Source organism: Somniosus microcephalus, chromosome 3, assembly GCF_052327205.1.
Source record: "Somniosus microcephalus isolate GS21.2 chromosome 3, FLI_Smic_1.0, whole genome shotgun sequence".
In the NCBI taxonomy this organism is placed as follows: domain Eukaryota; kingdom Metazoa; phylum Chordata; class Chondrichthyes; order Squaliformes; family Somniosidae; genus Somniosus; species Somniosus microcephalus.
The window spans coordinates 220,024,974-220,040,527 of record NC_140989.1 but is presented as its reverse complement, the minus strand read 5'-3'; positions in this window follow the sequence as shown (position 1 = coordinate 220,040,527).

Genomic DNA, 15,554 nt, shown 5'->3' with positions numbered 1-15,554 from the left:
GGACACTGTGTACAGAGAGGACACTGTGCACAGAGGGAACTGTGAACAGAGTGCACACGGTGTACAGAGGGGGCACTGTGTTCATAGGGGGCAATGTGTACTTAGGGGGCACTGTGTACAGACAGGGCTCGTTGTATAAAGAGGTCACTGTGTGCAGAGGTGGCACTGTTCCGAGAGTGCGCTGAGTCCCGAGGGGGCACTGTGTTCCGAGAGGGCATTGTGTACAGAGGAGGCACTGCATATAGAAGGTGCACTGTGTACAGAGATTGCTCTGTGTACAGAGGAAGCACGGAGATCAGAGACATCACTGTGCACATAGAGGGCACTGAACAGAGGGGGCACAGAGAACAGAGGGGTCATTGTGTACAGTGGGCACAGTGTACAAAGGGGGCACTCTATACTGAGAGGGCAGGATGTACAGAGGGGGCACTGTGTACAGAGGGGGCACTGCATACAGAAGACACTGTGTAAAGCGAGTGCACTGTGTACACAGAGGACACTGTGTACACAGAGGGCACTGTGTACAGAAGGGGCACTGTTTACAGAGATGGCACTGTGTACAGAGGGGCCACTGTGTACAGAATGGCCACGGTGTACAGAGGGCTCTGTGTCCAGAGGACGCACAGTGTATAGAGGCGGCGCTGTGTACACAGAGGGAACTGTATACAGAGGGCAATGTGTGCAGAGAGAGCACAGTGTACAGAGGGCACTGTGTACACAGGGCACTGTTTACAGAGGGCACTGTGAGCAGAGGAGGCACTGTGTAGACAGGCGGCACTGTGTACAGAAGGGGAACTGTGTACAGACACAGCACTTTGTACCGAGGGCACTGTGTACCGAGGGCACGGTGTACCGAGGGCACTGTGTACAGAGGGCTCACTGTGTACAGAGGGGCACTGTGTAGAGATGCAGCACAGTGTACAGATGGGCCACTGTGTGCAGTGGGGACACTGTGTACAGGGAGGGCACTGTGTACAGTGGGTGCTATGAACAGAGGGGGTTCTGTGTACAGAGTGGGCACTGTACTCAGAGGGAGCACTATGTACAGAAAGGTGAATTTGTACAGAGAGGGCTCTGTTTACATAGTTGGCACTGTTTACAGAGGGGGCACTTTTTACAGAGATGGCACTGTGTACAGAGAGGTCACTATCTACTGAGAGGGAACTGTGTACACAGTGGGCACAGTGTCCAGAGATGGCACTGTTTACAGAGGGGGCACTGTGCACAGAGAGGGCACTGTGCACAGAGGGGGCACTGTGTACAGAGAGTGCACTTTGAAGAGAGGGGGCACTGTGTACAGAGGGGGCACTGTGTACAGAGGGGGCACTGTGTGCAGAAGTGCCACTGTGTACAGAGGCTACTCTGTACAAAGTGCACTGTGTACAGAGAGGGCATTGTGTAGAATGAGGACACTGTAGAGAGAGAGAACTATGAACTGAGGGGGCACTGTGTACAGAGAGGGCACTGTGTACAGAGGGGGCTCTGTGTTCAAAGAGCGCACTGTGTCCATTAGGGGTATTGTGTACAGAGTGCAATGTGTACAGAGAGGGGATTGCGTACATGGGAAGCGCTATGAACAGAGGGGATGCAGTGTACAGAAGGGGCACAGTGTGCAGTGGCCACTGTGTAGAGTGAGGGCACTATGTACAGAGATGGCACTGTGCACTGAGGTGGCACTGTGTTCAGAGAGGGCTCTGTGTGCAGAGGGGGCAATGTGTACAGAGGGGACACTGCATACAGAGGGCACTGCATACAAATTGTACTGTGTACAGAGAGGTCATTGTGTAGAAGGAGGGCACTGTGTAGAGGCAGGGAACTTTGTACAGAGGTGGCACTGTGTACAGAGGGGGCTCTGTGTTCAACGAGGGCACTGTGTACAGAGGGTGACTGTGTACAGAGGGGGCACTGTGTACAGAGGGGGCACTGTGTACAGAGGGGCACTGTGTACAGAGGGGGCACTGTGTACAGAGGGGACACTGTGTACAGAGGGGACACTGTGTACAGAGAGAGGGGACACTGTGCACAGAGAGGGCACAGTGTACAGAGGGTACTGTGTACCATGAGGTCACTGTGTACTGACGGGGCACTGGGCACAGAGGGGGCATGCTGTACAGAGAAGGCAATGTGTGCAGAGATGACAGTGTGCACAGAGAGGGGACTGTGCACAGAGGTGACACTCTGTACATTGTGTACAGACGTGGCACTGTGTACATAGTCCACTGTGTTCAGAGGGCGCTGTGTTCAAAGTGCATGCTGTAAAGAGAGGGCACTGTGTACAGAGAGGGCACTTTGTACAGAGAGGGCACTGTGTACAGATTGGGCACTGTGTACAGATTGGGCACTGTGTACAAAGGGGGCACTGTTTACAGAGGGTGCACTGTGCACAGCGATGGGACTGTGTACAGAGAGGGCACTGTGTACAGAGGGGGGCATGATTTACAGAGCGCAGTGTGCACAGAGTGGGCACTAGGTATTGGGAAGGGCACTGTGCAAAGAGGGGTAACTCTGTACAGAGGGGACACTCTACAGAATGGGCATGGTGTACAGAGGGCACTGTGTGCAGAGGTGACACAGTGTACAGCGGTGGCACAGTTTACAGGGGGAGCACTGTGTACTGCGAGGACAATGTTTACAGTGGTCTATGTGTGTACAGCAGGCACTGTGTACAGCGGGCAGTGAGTACAGAGGAGGCACTTTGCACAGAGGGCACTGTGTACACAGAGGATACTTTGCACAGAGAGGGCAGTGTTTACAGAGGGGGCACTGTGTACAGAGAGGGCAGTGTGTGCAGAGCGGGCACTGCGCACAGAGGAGGCTCTGTGTACAGAGGGGGCACTCTTTACAGAGGTAGCACTGTGAACAGAGGGTGCACTTTGTACTGAGGGGGCACTGTGTACAGAGGGCACTGTGTACAGAGGGCAGTGTGTAACGAGGGGACACTGTGTACAGAAGGGGGCATTGTGTACCGAAGCGACACTGTGTACAGAGGGCACTCTTTACAGAGGGCACTGTGAACACAGGGGTCATATTGTACAGAGAGGGCACTGTTTACAGATGTGACACTGTTTACAGAATGGGCACTGTGTACAGAGAGGTCACTGTGTACAGAGATGGCACTGTTTACAGAGGGTGCAATGTGCACCGTGAGGGCACTGTGTACAGTGGTGGTGCAGTGTACAGAGAGGTCACTGTGTACAGATGGGGGCATGGAGTACAGAGTGATGTGTGCACAGAGGGTGCAGTGGTATTGGAAAGTGCACTGTGTAATGAGAGGTAACTGTGTACTGAAGGGCACTGTGTACAGAATGGGTATGGTGTACTGAGGGCACTGTGTGTAGAGGTGACACAGTGTACAGAGGCGGCACAGTGTAAAGATGGAGCACTGTGGACAGAGGGGGGCATGGTGTACAGAGCACAGGGAGGGAACTGTGTGCAGAGTTGGCAATGTGCACAGAGCAGGCACTGTGAACAGAGGGGGTACTGTTTACAGAGGTAGCACTGTGTACAGAGTGTGCACTATGTACTGAGGGTGCTCTGTGTACAGAGGGCACTGTTAATAGAAAGAGCACTGTGTACAGAGGGCATAGTGTACAGAGGGCATAGTGTACAGAGGGCATAGTGTACAGGGGGCACAGTGTACAGGGGGGGCACAGTGTACAGATGGCACCGAGTGCAAAGGGCTCACTCTGTACAGAGGGGGGAATTGTGTACATAGGTGGCACAGTGTACAGAGGGGGCACTGTGTACCGAGAGAACTGTTTACAGAGGGGGCATTGTGTACAGAGTTATCACTGTGCACAGAGGGGGTAACATGTTAAGAAGGGTCACAGTGTATTGAGAGGGATCTGTTTAAAGAGCTGGCACTGTGTACAGAGGAAGCACTGCGTGCAGATGAAGCACTGCATACAGAGGGGGCACTGTGTAGAGAGGGCTCTGTGTACAGAGGGGGCACTGTGTACAGAGTTGACAGTGCACAGAGGGGGCGCTGTGTACAGAGGGGGTGCTGTGTACAGAGGGGGCACTGTGTACAGAGGGGGCACTGTGTACAGAGGGGGCACTGTGTACAGAGGGGGGACCGTGTACTGAGGAGACACTGTGTACAGAGGGGGCTCTCTGTACTGAGGGGGCATTGTGTACAGAGGGCTCTGTGTAAATTGAGTGCACTGTGTACACAGAGGGCACTGTGGACAGAGAGGGCGCTGAGTACATAGGGGACACTGTGTACAGAGAGCGCACTATGGATAGAGAGGGTGCTGTGTACAGAGGGGGTGACGTGTACAGAGGTCACTGTGTACAGAGTGGTCACTGTGTATAAAGAGGGCACTGTGTACAGAGAGGGTACTGTGTACAGAGGGGGGCATGGTGTACAGTGCACAGTGTTCACAGAGGGGGCACTGTGTACGGAGAGGGCACTGTGAATAGAAAGGGCACGGTGTACAGAGGGCACTGTGTACAGTGGGCACAGTATACAGAAGTGGCACAGTGTACAGAGGGTTTACTGTGTACAGAGGGGGCACTGTGTACAGAGAGGGCACTGTGTACAGAGAGGGCACAGTGTACAGAGGGTACTGTGTACCATGAGGTCATTGTGTACTGAGGGGGCACTGGGCACAGAGGGGGCATGCTGTACAGAGAGGGCAATGTGTGCAGAGATGACAGTGTGTACAGAGAGGGGACTGTGCACAGAGGTGACACTCTGTACACGGTATACAGAGGGCTCTGAGTACAGAGAGGGCACTGAGAACAGAGGAGTCACTGTGTACAGAGAGGGCACTGTGAACAGAGTACACTGTGTAAAGAGAGGACATTGTGTATAGAAGGCACTGTGTACAGAGGGGGCACTGTGTACAGAGGGGGCACTGTGTACAGAGGGGGCACTGTGGACAGAGGGGGCACTGTGGACAGAGGGGGCACTGTGGACAGAGGGGGCACTTTGGACAGAGGGGGCACTGTGGACAGAGGGGGCACTGTGTACAGAGGGCTCTGTGTGCAGAAGGGGCACTGTTTACAAAGAGGGCAATGTGTACAGAGGGCAGTGTTTACAGAGGTGGCACTGCCTACAGAAATCACACTGTGTACAGTGGGGGCACTGTATATGGAGAGGGCACTGTGCACAGTGAGCGCACTGTGTAAAGAGGGGGCACTCTGAACAGAGAGGGTACTGAGTACAGAGAGGGCAAGGTGTACAGAGCGCAGTGTGCACAGAGGGGGCACTAGGTATTGGGAAGTGCACTGTGTAAAGAGGGGTCACTGTGTAGAGAGGGGGCAGAGTATACCGAATGGGCACTGTGTACGGAGGCGGCACTGTTTACGGAGGTGGCACTGAGTGCGAGTCATCAAAGAGTGGTCTGAGTTTGGGTAAGTGTGAGAGTTCTTTAATTGTTATTTCTCTTTAAATCATTCTTGATAAGATTACTTAAGCAGTTTAAGTAAAGGGGAAAAGTTAAATATTTGGGATTCTGTTGGTTTAAGAAGAGTAAAACAAGGTTACACTGCAGTAGGAGTAAATTGGCACAGCAGGCAGTGGAAACCAGTTTTCAAACCAATCAGCAGGGGTGACTCATTTGGCTGTAAACAAACAAACAGTATGAAAAGACCAGTCCTAGTGCGAGCAAGCACTGAGGGCGAGTCATCAAAGAGTGCTGAGTTTGGGTAAGTGTGAGTTAGGGTAAGTGGGGTGTTAGGTGCTCTTTTCAAACTTTAACTCTGTGGGTTGTAGTTAATAAGGCCTTTCTGGTGCAGAGTGACTGTTGGTAAACCATTTAACTGGTGTAACTAGAGGGATTGATTTAATTTAAATCCAATTAATTAAACGGGATACTAGCATCTAAAATAGGGCAGAGGGTGTCCATAACTAACAATAAAAAATGTAATTAATTACATAGAATGCAGCAGGTGATGTGTTACTGTTGCGAGATGTGGGAGCCGGTGAACCCCATTGAGGCTCACGGTGATTACATCTGTGACAAGTGTCTGCTGCTACAGGAAATCCAGCTCTGTGTTGATGAGCTGGAGTCTGAGCTTCAGACACTGCGACACATCAGGGAGGGGGAGAAGTACCTGGACTCGGTGTATCAGGAGGTGGTCACACCTATGAAGTTAATTAATTCAGATGTAGCCAATGGTCAGGGACAGGACGGTGTGACTACGTGTGAGGCAGGTACAGGGATCCAGGTGGTAGAGCTGGAGGAGCCGCAGCCCTTGCTCTTGTCCAACAGGTTTGAGGTTCTTACTCTCTGTGGGGACAGGAGCAGGGACTGCAGGGAGGATGAGCAACCTGGCCACAGCACCGTGGAACAGGGGGCCATTCAAGAGGGGGGAGTAAATAGAAAGTTTGTAGTGGTAGGGGATAGTATTATTAGGGGGATAGATATAGTTCTCTGCATCCGAGAGCGAGAGTCCCGAAGGCTGTGTTGCCTACCCGGTGCCAGGCTTAAGGACATCTCCTCTGGGCTGGAAAGAAACTTGCAGTGGGAGGGGGTGGATCCAGTTGTCATGGTCCATGTTGGTACAAACGACGTAGATAGGACTAGGAAGCCGGTTCTGTTAAAGGAGTATGAGCAGCTAGGGGTCAAATTAAAAAACAGAACCTCAAGTGTAATAATCTCTGGATTATTACCTGAGCCACGAGCGAATTTGGCTAGGACAAATAAAATTAGAGAGTTAAATGCGTGGCTCAAAGACTGGTGTTGGAGAAATGGGTTTTGCTTCCTGGGACACTGGCACCAGTACTGGGGCAGGAGGGAGCTGTTCCGTTGGGACGGGCTTCACTTGGCCAGTGCTGGGAATAAAGTTCTGGCGGATCATATAACTATGGCTGTAGAGAGGGCTTTAAACTAATTAGTGGGTGGAGGTTTCTAGAGAGCAAATAATAAAAATGACAACAGAGAAGATCATAGGCTTAGGTAGCAGTGGGGAAATTAAAAACCAGAGCGTGTCAGGAAGGGGCAGAAGGTATGGAGTAAAAGGTAAAGTAATAAAAAGGGCAAAAGCAGGAACTAAGTGTCACAAAACATATTTGAATGTTCTCTATCTGATTGCATGTAGCATTCGTAACAAAATAGATGAGTTAATGGCACAAATAATTACATATGGGTATGATCTTGTGGCCATTACAGAAACATGGCTGCAGGGTGACAATGCCTGGGAACTAAACATACCAGGTTATTTAACAAACAGGAAGGACAGGCAGGAAGGAAGGGGAGTTGGGGTGGCTATCTTAATAAAGGAAGGAATCACTGTAATACAGAGAAATGATATTGGGTCAAAAGATCAGGATAATGAAACAGTTTGGGTGGAGATAAGGAATAATAAGGGGAAAAAAACACTAGTGGGCGTAGTCTATAGGCCTCCGAACAGTTGCAACTCTGTTGGACGGAGTATCAATCAGGAAATAGTTGAGGCTTGTAATAAGGGAACATCTATAATTATGGGGGATTTTAACTATCATATAAATAGGACAAATCAAATTGGGCAGGGCTGCCTTGAGGATGAGTTCATTGAGTGTATTAGGGATGGGTTTCTTGAGCAGTATGTAACTGAACCGACCAGGGGGCAAGCAAACTTAGATCTGGTCCTGTGTAATGAGACAGGATTAATTAAAAATGTCCTAGTAAAGGATCCCCTTGGAATGAGTGACCATAACATGGTTGAATTCCATATTCAATTAGAGGGTGAGAAGGTTGGATCTCAAACAAGCATGCTAAGCTTGAATAAAGGAAACTATGAAGGTATGAGAGTGGAATTGAGTAGAGTGGATTGGGATAATAGATTAAAGGGTAAGACGATACATGATCAGTGGTGTACATTTAAGGAGTTATTTTACGACTTCCAAAAAATATATATTACACTGAGAAGAAAAGGGTGTAAAAGAAAAGACAGCCATCCGTGGTTAAGTAAAGAAATTAAGGATAGTATTCGACTAAAAACAAGGGCATATAAGGTAGCCAAATCTAGTGGGAGGATAGAGGATTGGGAAAACTTTAAAAGACAGCAAAAAATAACAAAAAGATTGATTAAGAAAGGGAAGATAGATTATGAAAGTAAATTAGCAAAAAATATAAAAACAGATAGTAAGAGTTTTTATAGTTGTATAAAAAGAAAAAGGGTGGCTAAAGTAAATGTTGATCCCTTGGAGGATGAGACCGGGAAATTAATGGTGGGAAATATGTAGATGGCAAAAACACTGAATGAATATTTTGTATCAGTCTTTACAGTAGAGGACACTAAGAATATCCCAACACTGGACAAACAGGGAGCTATAGGGGGGGAGGAGCTAAACATGATCAAAATCACTAAGGAAGTGGTACTCGGTAAAATAATGGGACTCAAGGCGGATAAATCACCTGGACCCTGATGGCTTACATCCTAGGGTCTTGAGGGAAGTGGCGGTAGGGATTGTGGATGCATTGGTAATAATTTTCCAAAACTCCCTGGACTCAGCAAAGGTCCCGGCAGACTGGAAAACTGCTAATGTAACACCCTTATTTAAAAAGGGCAGTAGACAGAAGGCTGGAAACTATAGACCGGTTAGCCTAACATCTGTGGTAGGTAAAATTTTGGAGTCCATTATTAAGGAGACAGTAACAGGACATTTGGATAATCACAATTTAATAGGACAAAGTCAGCATGGTTTTATGAAGGGGAAGTCATGTTTGACAAATTTGCTGGAGTTCTTTGAGGAAGTAACATATAGGGGATAAAGGGGAACCAGTGGACATAGTGGCCTAGAAATTGAGTGCCCTTAGCACCGATTTTGCGGCGCTAGAGGGCCTAGCGCTGCAATTGGCGCCGGTTCCTAAATTGCCTGGGGCCCTTCCGCGGCGGTAGACCGGTAGCGCTGCGCCGGCACCGATGACGTCATCGGTGTGCGCAGCATCCCGGTTGCCGTGGTAACCCGGCCCCAAGCCGAAATTCAGTTGCGGCCGCCTCGCCAGTGGCAGCCGCAACTAAGACTCCGGCAAACGAGTGCTGCCGGAGTCTGCGCCGGCGCTTTAAGGAGGCGCGGCGGCCGGCCGCTTTCCCGCCGGCCGCCTGCCCGCAGCTCCCTCCCCGGACTTCTCCCCCCCCCCCCCGGAACAGATGCAAGCCCGGCACTTGTCCGAGGTGCCGGGCTCATTTTTGCAGAGATTTGCGCGGGCCGCGGCCGGGTGCAGGCAGCTCCTCCTTAACGGAAGGAGGAGGCCTGCACTTCCCGAGCCTGCCGCACCGCAGCGGGCACCGCAGCGCCGGAATAGCGCCGCAATGCAGCGCGTTGCGCCAGTTTTCAGGCGCTAAACCCTTCAGTAGCGCCGGCAGCCGTTTGGGCGCGGCGCTACTGAATTTTTGGCGCGCGCAAAGGGACTTAGCGCCGGCGCTATCTTCCGGCGCTAAAGCCCTGACGCAGCGCAAACTCAATTTCTAGGCCAGTGTATTTAGACTTCCAAAAGGCATTTGACAAGGTGCCACACAAAAGATTATTGCTTAAGATAAAAAATCACGGGATTGGGGGTAATATTCTGGCATGGATACAGGATTGGCTATCTAACAGAAGGCAGAGAGTTGGGATAAATGGTTCATTCTCAGACTGGCAATCAGTAACTAGTGGTGTTCTGCAGGGGTCAGTGCTGGGTCCCGAACTCTTTACAATCTATATTAACAACTTGGAGGAGGGGACCGAGTGTAACATATCAAAGTTTGCAGATGATACTAAGATGGGAGGGAAAGTAGTGAGTGAGGAGGACATAACAAACCTGCAAGGGGACATAGACAGGCTAAGTAAGTGGGCAGAGATTTGGCAGATGGAATACAATACTGGAAAGTGTGAGGTTATACACTTTGGCAGGAAAAATCATAGAGCAAGTTATTATCTTAATGGCAAGAAACTGGAAAGTACTGAAGTACAAAGGGATCTGGGGGTCCTGGTGCACGAAACTCAAAAGGTTAGTATGCAGGTGCAGCAAGTGATTAAGAAGGCCAATGGAATGTTGGCTTTCATTGCTAGGGGGATAGAATATAAAAATAGGGAGGTATTGCTTCAGTTGTACAAGGTATTGGTGAGACCGCACCTGGAATACTGCATACAGTTTTGGTGTCCATACTTAAGAAAAGACATACTTGCTCTCGAGTCAGTACAAAGAAGGTTCACTTGGTTAATCCCGGGGATGAGGGGATGGACAGATGAGGAGAGGTTGAGTAGATTGGGACTCTACTCATTGGAGTTCAGAAGAATGAGAGGCGATCTTATTGAAACATATAAGATTGTGAAGGGGTTGGATTGGGTGGATGCGGGGAGGATGTTCCCGATGATGGGTGAAACTAGAACTAGGGGGCATAGTCTTAGAATAAGGGGCTGCTCTTTCAAAACTGAGATGAGGAGGAACTACTTCACTCAGAGGGTGGTAGGTCCATGGAATATGCTGCCCCAAAAAGCTGTAGAAGCTACATCATTACATAAATTTAAAACAGAAATAGACAGTTTCCTAGAAGTAAAGGGAATTAAGGGTTACGGGGAGCGGGCAGGAATTTGGACATGAGTCTAGGTTCGGATCGGACATGGCCCTGTGGGTAGCGGAGCGGGCCCAGGGGCCGTGTAGCCTGATCCTGCTCCTATTTCGTGTGTCTAATTTTGTTAGATTCAGGAGATGGTTCTGTGAAAGTAGATTGGCGGTTAGGATCAGATCAGCCATGATCTTATTGAATGGCAGAGCAGGCTCGAGGGGCCGATTGGCCTACTCCTGCTCCTATTTCTTATGTTCTTATGTTCTTATGTGTACGGAGGCGGCACTGTGTACGGAGGCGGCACTGTGTACGGAGGCGGCTATTGGTAAAGAGAGGGCACTGCGTGCAGAGCGTGAACTGTGCACAGAGGAGGCACTGTGTACTGAGGGGGTGCTATGTACTGAGGGGGCACTGTGTACAGAGAGCACTGTGTACAGATGGCGCTGCATACAGAGGGCACTGCGTACAGAGAAGGCGCTGTGTATTGAAAGAGCACTGTGTAGAGAGGGGGCACTGGCAACAGAGGGGGCACAGTGTATGGAGGGGGGACTGTGTACATTGGGGTCATGTTTAGAGAGGGGACAGTTTGTGCTGATGGGACACTGTGTACAGAAGTGGCTCTGTGTACAGAAGGGGTACTGTGTACAGAGGGGGCACATTGTACAGAGAGGGCACTGTGCACAGATGTGACACTGTGTACACGGTGTACATAGTGGACACTTTGTACAGAGGGTACTCTGTACAGAGTGCACTGTGTAAAGAGAGGGTACACTTAACAGAGAGGGCACTGTGGACAGTGAGGGTGCTGTGTACAGAGGGGGCACTGTGTACAGAATGGGCATGCTGTATTTAGGGCAACGTGTACAGGGGGCACAGTCTACAGAGGTGGCACAGTGTACAGAGAGGGCACTGTGAGCAGAGGGTGCAGTGTGTGCACAAGGGGAACTGTGTACAGCGAGGGCACTGTGTACAAAGGGCACTGTGATCAGAGTGCACTGTGGACAGAGGGCGCTGTGGACAGAGAGGGCGCTGTGGAGAGAGAGGGGGCGCTGTGGAGAGAGAGGGGGCGCTGTGGAGAGAGAGGGGGCGCTGTGGAGAGAGAGGGAGCGCTGTGCAGAGAGAGGGGGCGATGTGGAGAGAGAGGGGGCGCTGTGGACAGAGAGGGGGCGCTGTGGACAGAGAGGGGGTGCTGTGGACAGAGAGGGGGTGCTGTGGACAGAGAGGGGTCGCTGTGGACAGAGAGGGGGCACTGTGGACAGAGAGGGGGTGCTGTGGACAGAGAGGGGGTGCTGTGGACAGAGAGGGGGCATAGTGGACAGAGAGGGGGCGCTGTGGACAGAGAGGGGGCGCTGTGTAAAGATATGGCACTTTGGACAGAGGGCACTGTGTACAGAGGGGGCAGTGTGTAAAGAGGTGCCACACTGAACAGAAGTGGCACTGTGTACAGAGGGGCCACTGTGAACAGAGAGGGCACTATGTACTGAGGACACTGTGTACAGAAGGGGCACGGTGTACAGATTGGGCACGGTGCACAGAGGGTGCACTGTGTACAGAAGGGTCTCTGTGTACAGAGAGGGCATTGGTAACATAGGTGTCACAATGTGCAGTGGTGGCTCTATGAGCAGTGTGGGCACTGTGTACACAGGGGGCATTGTGTACAGAAGGGGAACTGTGTAAGGAGAGGGCACTGTGTACACAGGGGCACATGGTGTACAATGCGCAGTGTTCACAGAGGGGGCACTGTGTACGGAGAGGGCACTGTAAATAGAAAGGGCACGGTGTACAGAGGGCACTGTGTACAGAGGGGGCACTGCTTACAGAGTTGACACTGTTTACAGAGGGGGCACTGTGAGCACAGGGGGCACTTTGTACACACGTTGCATTGTGTACAAAGGGGAACTCTGTACAGAGAGGGCACGGTTTACAGAAGTGACACTGTGTACGGAGGGGGAACTGCTTACAGAGGGTACACATTGCACAGTGAGGTCACTGTGTACAGAGTGGCACTGTTTACAGAGCAGGCTCTGTGTACAGAGAGGGCACTGTGTACAGAGCGGGCATGGTGTATGGAGCACATTGTGCAGGGGCACTGTGTATGGAGATGGTGCTGTGAACAAAATGGGCATGTGTACAGAGGGCACTGTGTACAGAGGGGCCACAGAGTAAAGAGGTGACAGTGTACAGAGAGGGCACTGTGTACAGAGGGGGCGCTGTGTACAGAGGGGGCACTGTGTACAGAGGGGGCACTGGTTAGTAAATTACTATCATAAATTTTTACCAAACTTGTCGACAGTTCTGCACCCTCTTAACGCACTGCTACAAATGGGAGTAGTTTGGAAATGGAGCGAAGACTGTAAACGTGCCTTCCATAAATGCAAAGGCTTGATCACGTCCAGGGAAGTGTTGGCTCATTATAACCCATCACTGCCAATCAGACTGGCATGCGATGCATCCCTTTACGGCGTGGGAGCGGTATTATCGCATAGATTCCCTGATGGCTCGGAGCGGCCGATAGCTTTTGCGTCACGCTCATTGAACTCAGCGGAGCGTAACTATGCCCAGATCGAGAGGGAGGCACTCAGCCTGGTGTGGGGGGTGAAGAAATTCAACCATTACCTACACGGACAAAAATTTACCTTGTTGACTGACCATCAACCCCTCGTCTCCATATTCAACCCTAAAAAGGGCGTTCCCATTATGACAGCGCAAAGGCTACAGAGGTGGTCCCTTTTCCTAGGGGCACACCAATATGACATAGAATACAAAGGAACAAAACAGCATGGGAATGCTGACGGGTTATCGCGCCTACCGTTGCCAACGGTGGAAGAGGCGCCTACAGTGGACCCAGTGGAGATGTTCCACTCGACCATAGTGGAATGTCTACCGGTGACAAATTCTACCATTGAAAAGGAAACGCGAAATGACCCGACTCTCTCACGAGTCTATGATTTAACGGTGAAGGGATGGCCAGCACATGGCGAACCACTGTTGCCAGCATTCTCGCAAAGAAGAGAACAGCTGTCAGTGTGCCGAGGAACCTTGATGTGTGGATCCAGAGTGGTGATTCCACCCAAACTCAAGGATAAAGTGCTAAAGGAGCTTCACGAGGGGCATCTGGGTGGAGTGAAAATGAAGAACTTAGCCAGAGCGTTTGTGTGCTGGCCAGGTATCGATGGAGACATCGAAGGAATGACCAAGAGCTGTCTAGGATGCCAGAAGGTCCAAAACATCCCACCACAAGCCCCTCTACATCCATGGGAGTGGCCCTCATCTCCATGGCAAAGGGTACATATCGACTTTGCTGGACCATTTATGGACTCAATGTTCTTAATCGCGGTGGATGCACACTCCAAGTGGCCGGAGGTAATAAAGATGCCCTCCACCACCACGGCAAAAACCATCACAGTATTACGGACCATTTTCGCCAGGAATGGGCTGCCTGAACAGATCTGTTCTGATAATGGACCGCAATTTTTATCCGAAGAATTCAGGAAGTTCTTAAAAAACAATGGGGTTAAGCACTACACGTCCGCCCCATACCATCCCGCCACCAATGGATTAGCTGAAAGGTTTGTCCAGACCTTCAAGAAGGCCATAAAGGCCATGGGTACTGAAGACATAAATCTACAACATAAGGTAGATAACTTCTTATTTGCGTACAGGAATGCAACACATGTGGTTACAAACCAAAACCCCGCCATGATGTTTTTCAATAGAAGACTAAGATGCCGGTTGGATTTGGTCAAGCCAAATGTCAGAAGGGGCGTAGAGAACTGGCAATTTCAAAGCATGAATGAAAGGCCAACTAGAACCTTCCAGATAGGTCAACCAGTTTTGGCCCGGGGCTACCGTACCAAGAAATGGCAGCCTGGAACTATTTGCACACAACTAGGACCGCTGATGTATACCGTGGACATTGGAGAAAGCATAATAAGGCGCCATGCTGACCAGATCATAGAGTCATCCGAAAAAGGACAACCTACACCACAACTCTATACGCCTAGTGATGAAGCAGAGATACCCATAGTATCTACCTCCGATCCGGTGATACTGGAACCAGATGAACCCGACACTGGCATTGAAGCCGAATCGACCTTGCCAAAAGAACCTACTACACCACCGAAACCTACTACACCACCGAGGCGTTATCCGGACTGAGTCAGGAAGCCTCCAGAGAGACTGAATTTGTAATTGATTAACTTCAGCAAATGTGTCTATTATTGTTCTTGTAAAAATGTTATTTAATGATTACTTAAAATGTTATGTACTATTTATCTAAAAGGGGAGGAATTGTAGTGTATGTACCTTTAAGAGGAACTATGTTTTTGAAGCCCCTGTATATTGTAGTACCAGTAGTGACCACTCGGGTATATAAGCCTGTAGAGCGTCTTGTGTAGTTAGTTCACCTCCAGACTTTGTTCAGTAAACACTTGTTAAATCAACTCCTGCATTCCATGTCTCCATTAACACACGGATCTAACATCCAGCACCAGAAAACGTGTCGCAACTGAGGTCATTCCTCAGGTTGGTGAACTACTACCATAAGTTCTTGCCGAATTTATCTACAATTCTGCACCCACTGAACACCCTACTGCAAACTGGAGTAACATGGAAATGGAGTGATGAGTTTAAGCGTGCCTTTCAGAAATGTAAATGCCTAATCACTTTAAAAGAAGTATTGGCCCACTACAATCCAACACTACCGATTCGGTTAGCATGTGATGCGTCTCCCTATGGCATCAGAGCGGTGCTGTCACACAAATTCCTTCAAGGTTCAGAGAGGCCAATAGCCTTTGCGTCGCGCTCATTAACCTCAGCTGAGCGTAACTACGCCCAGATTGACAGGGAGGCCCTCAGCCTGGTGTGGGGGGTGAAGAAGTTCAATCACTATCTGCACGGGCAGAAATTCACCCTACTGACTGATCATCAGCCCCTGGTCTCCATTTTTAACCCAAAGAAGGGCGTTCCGGTGATGATGGCACAACGGCTGCAAAGGTGGTCAGTTTTTCTAGGGGCACATCAGTACGACATAGAGTACAAGGGTACGAAACAGCATGGAAAAGCTGATGGGCTGT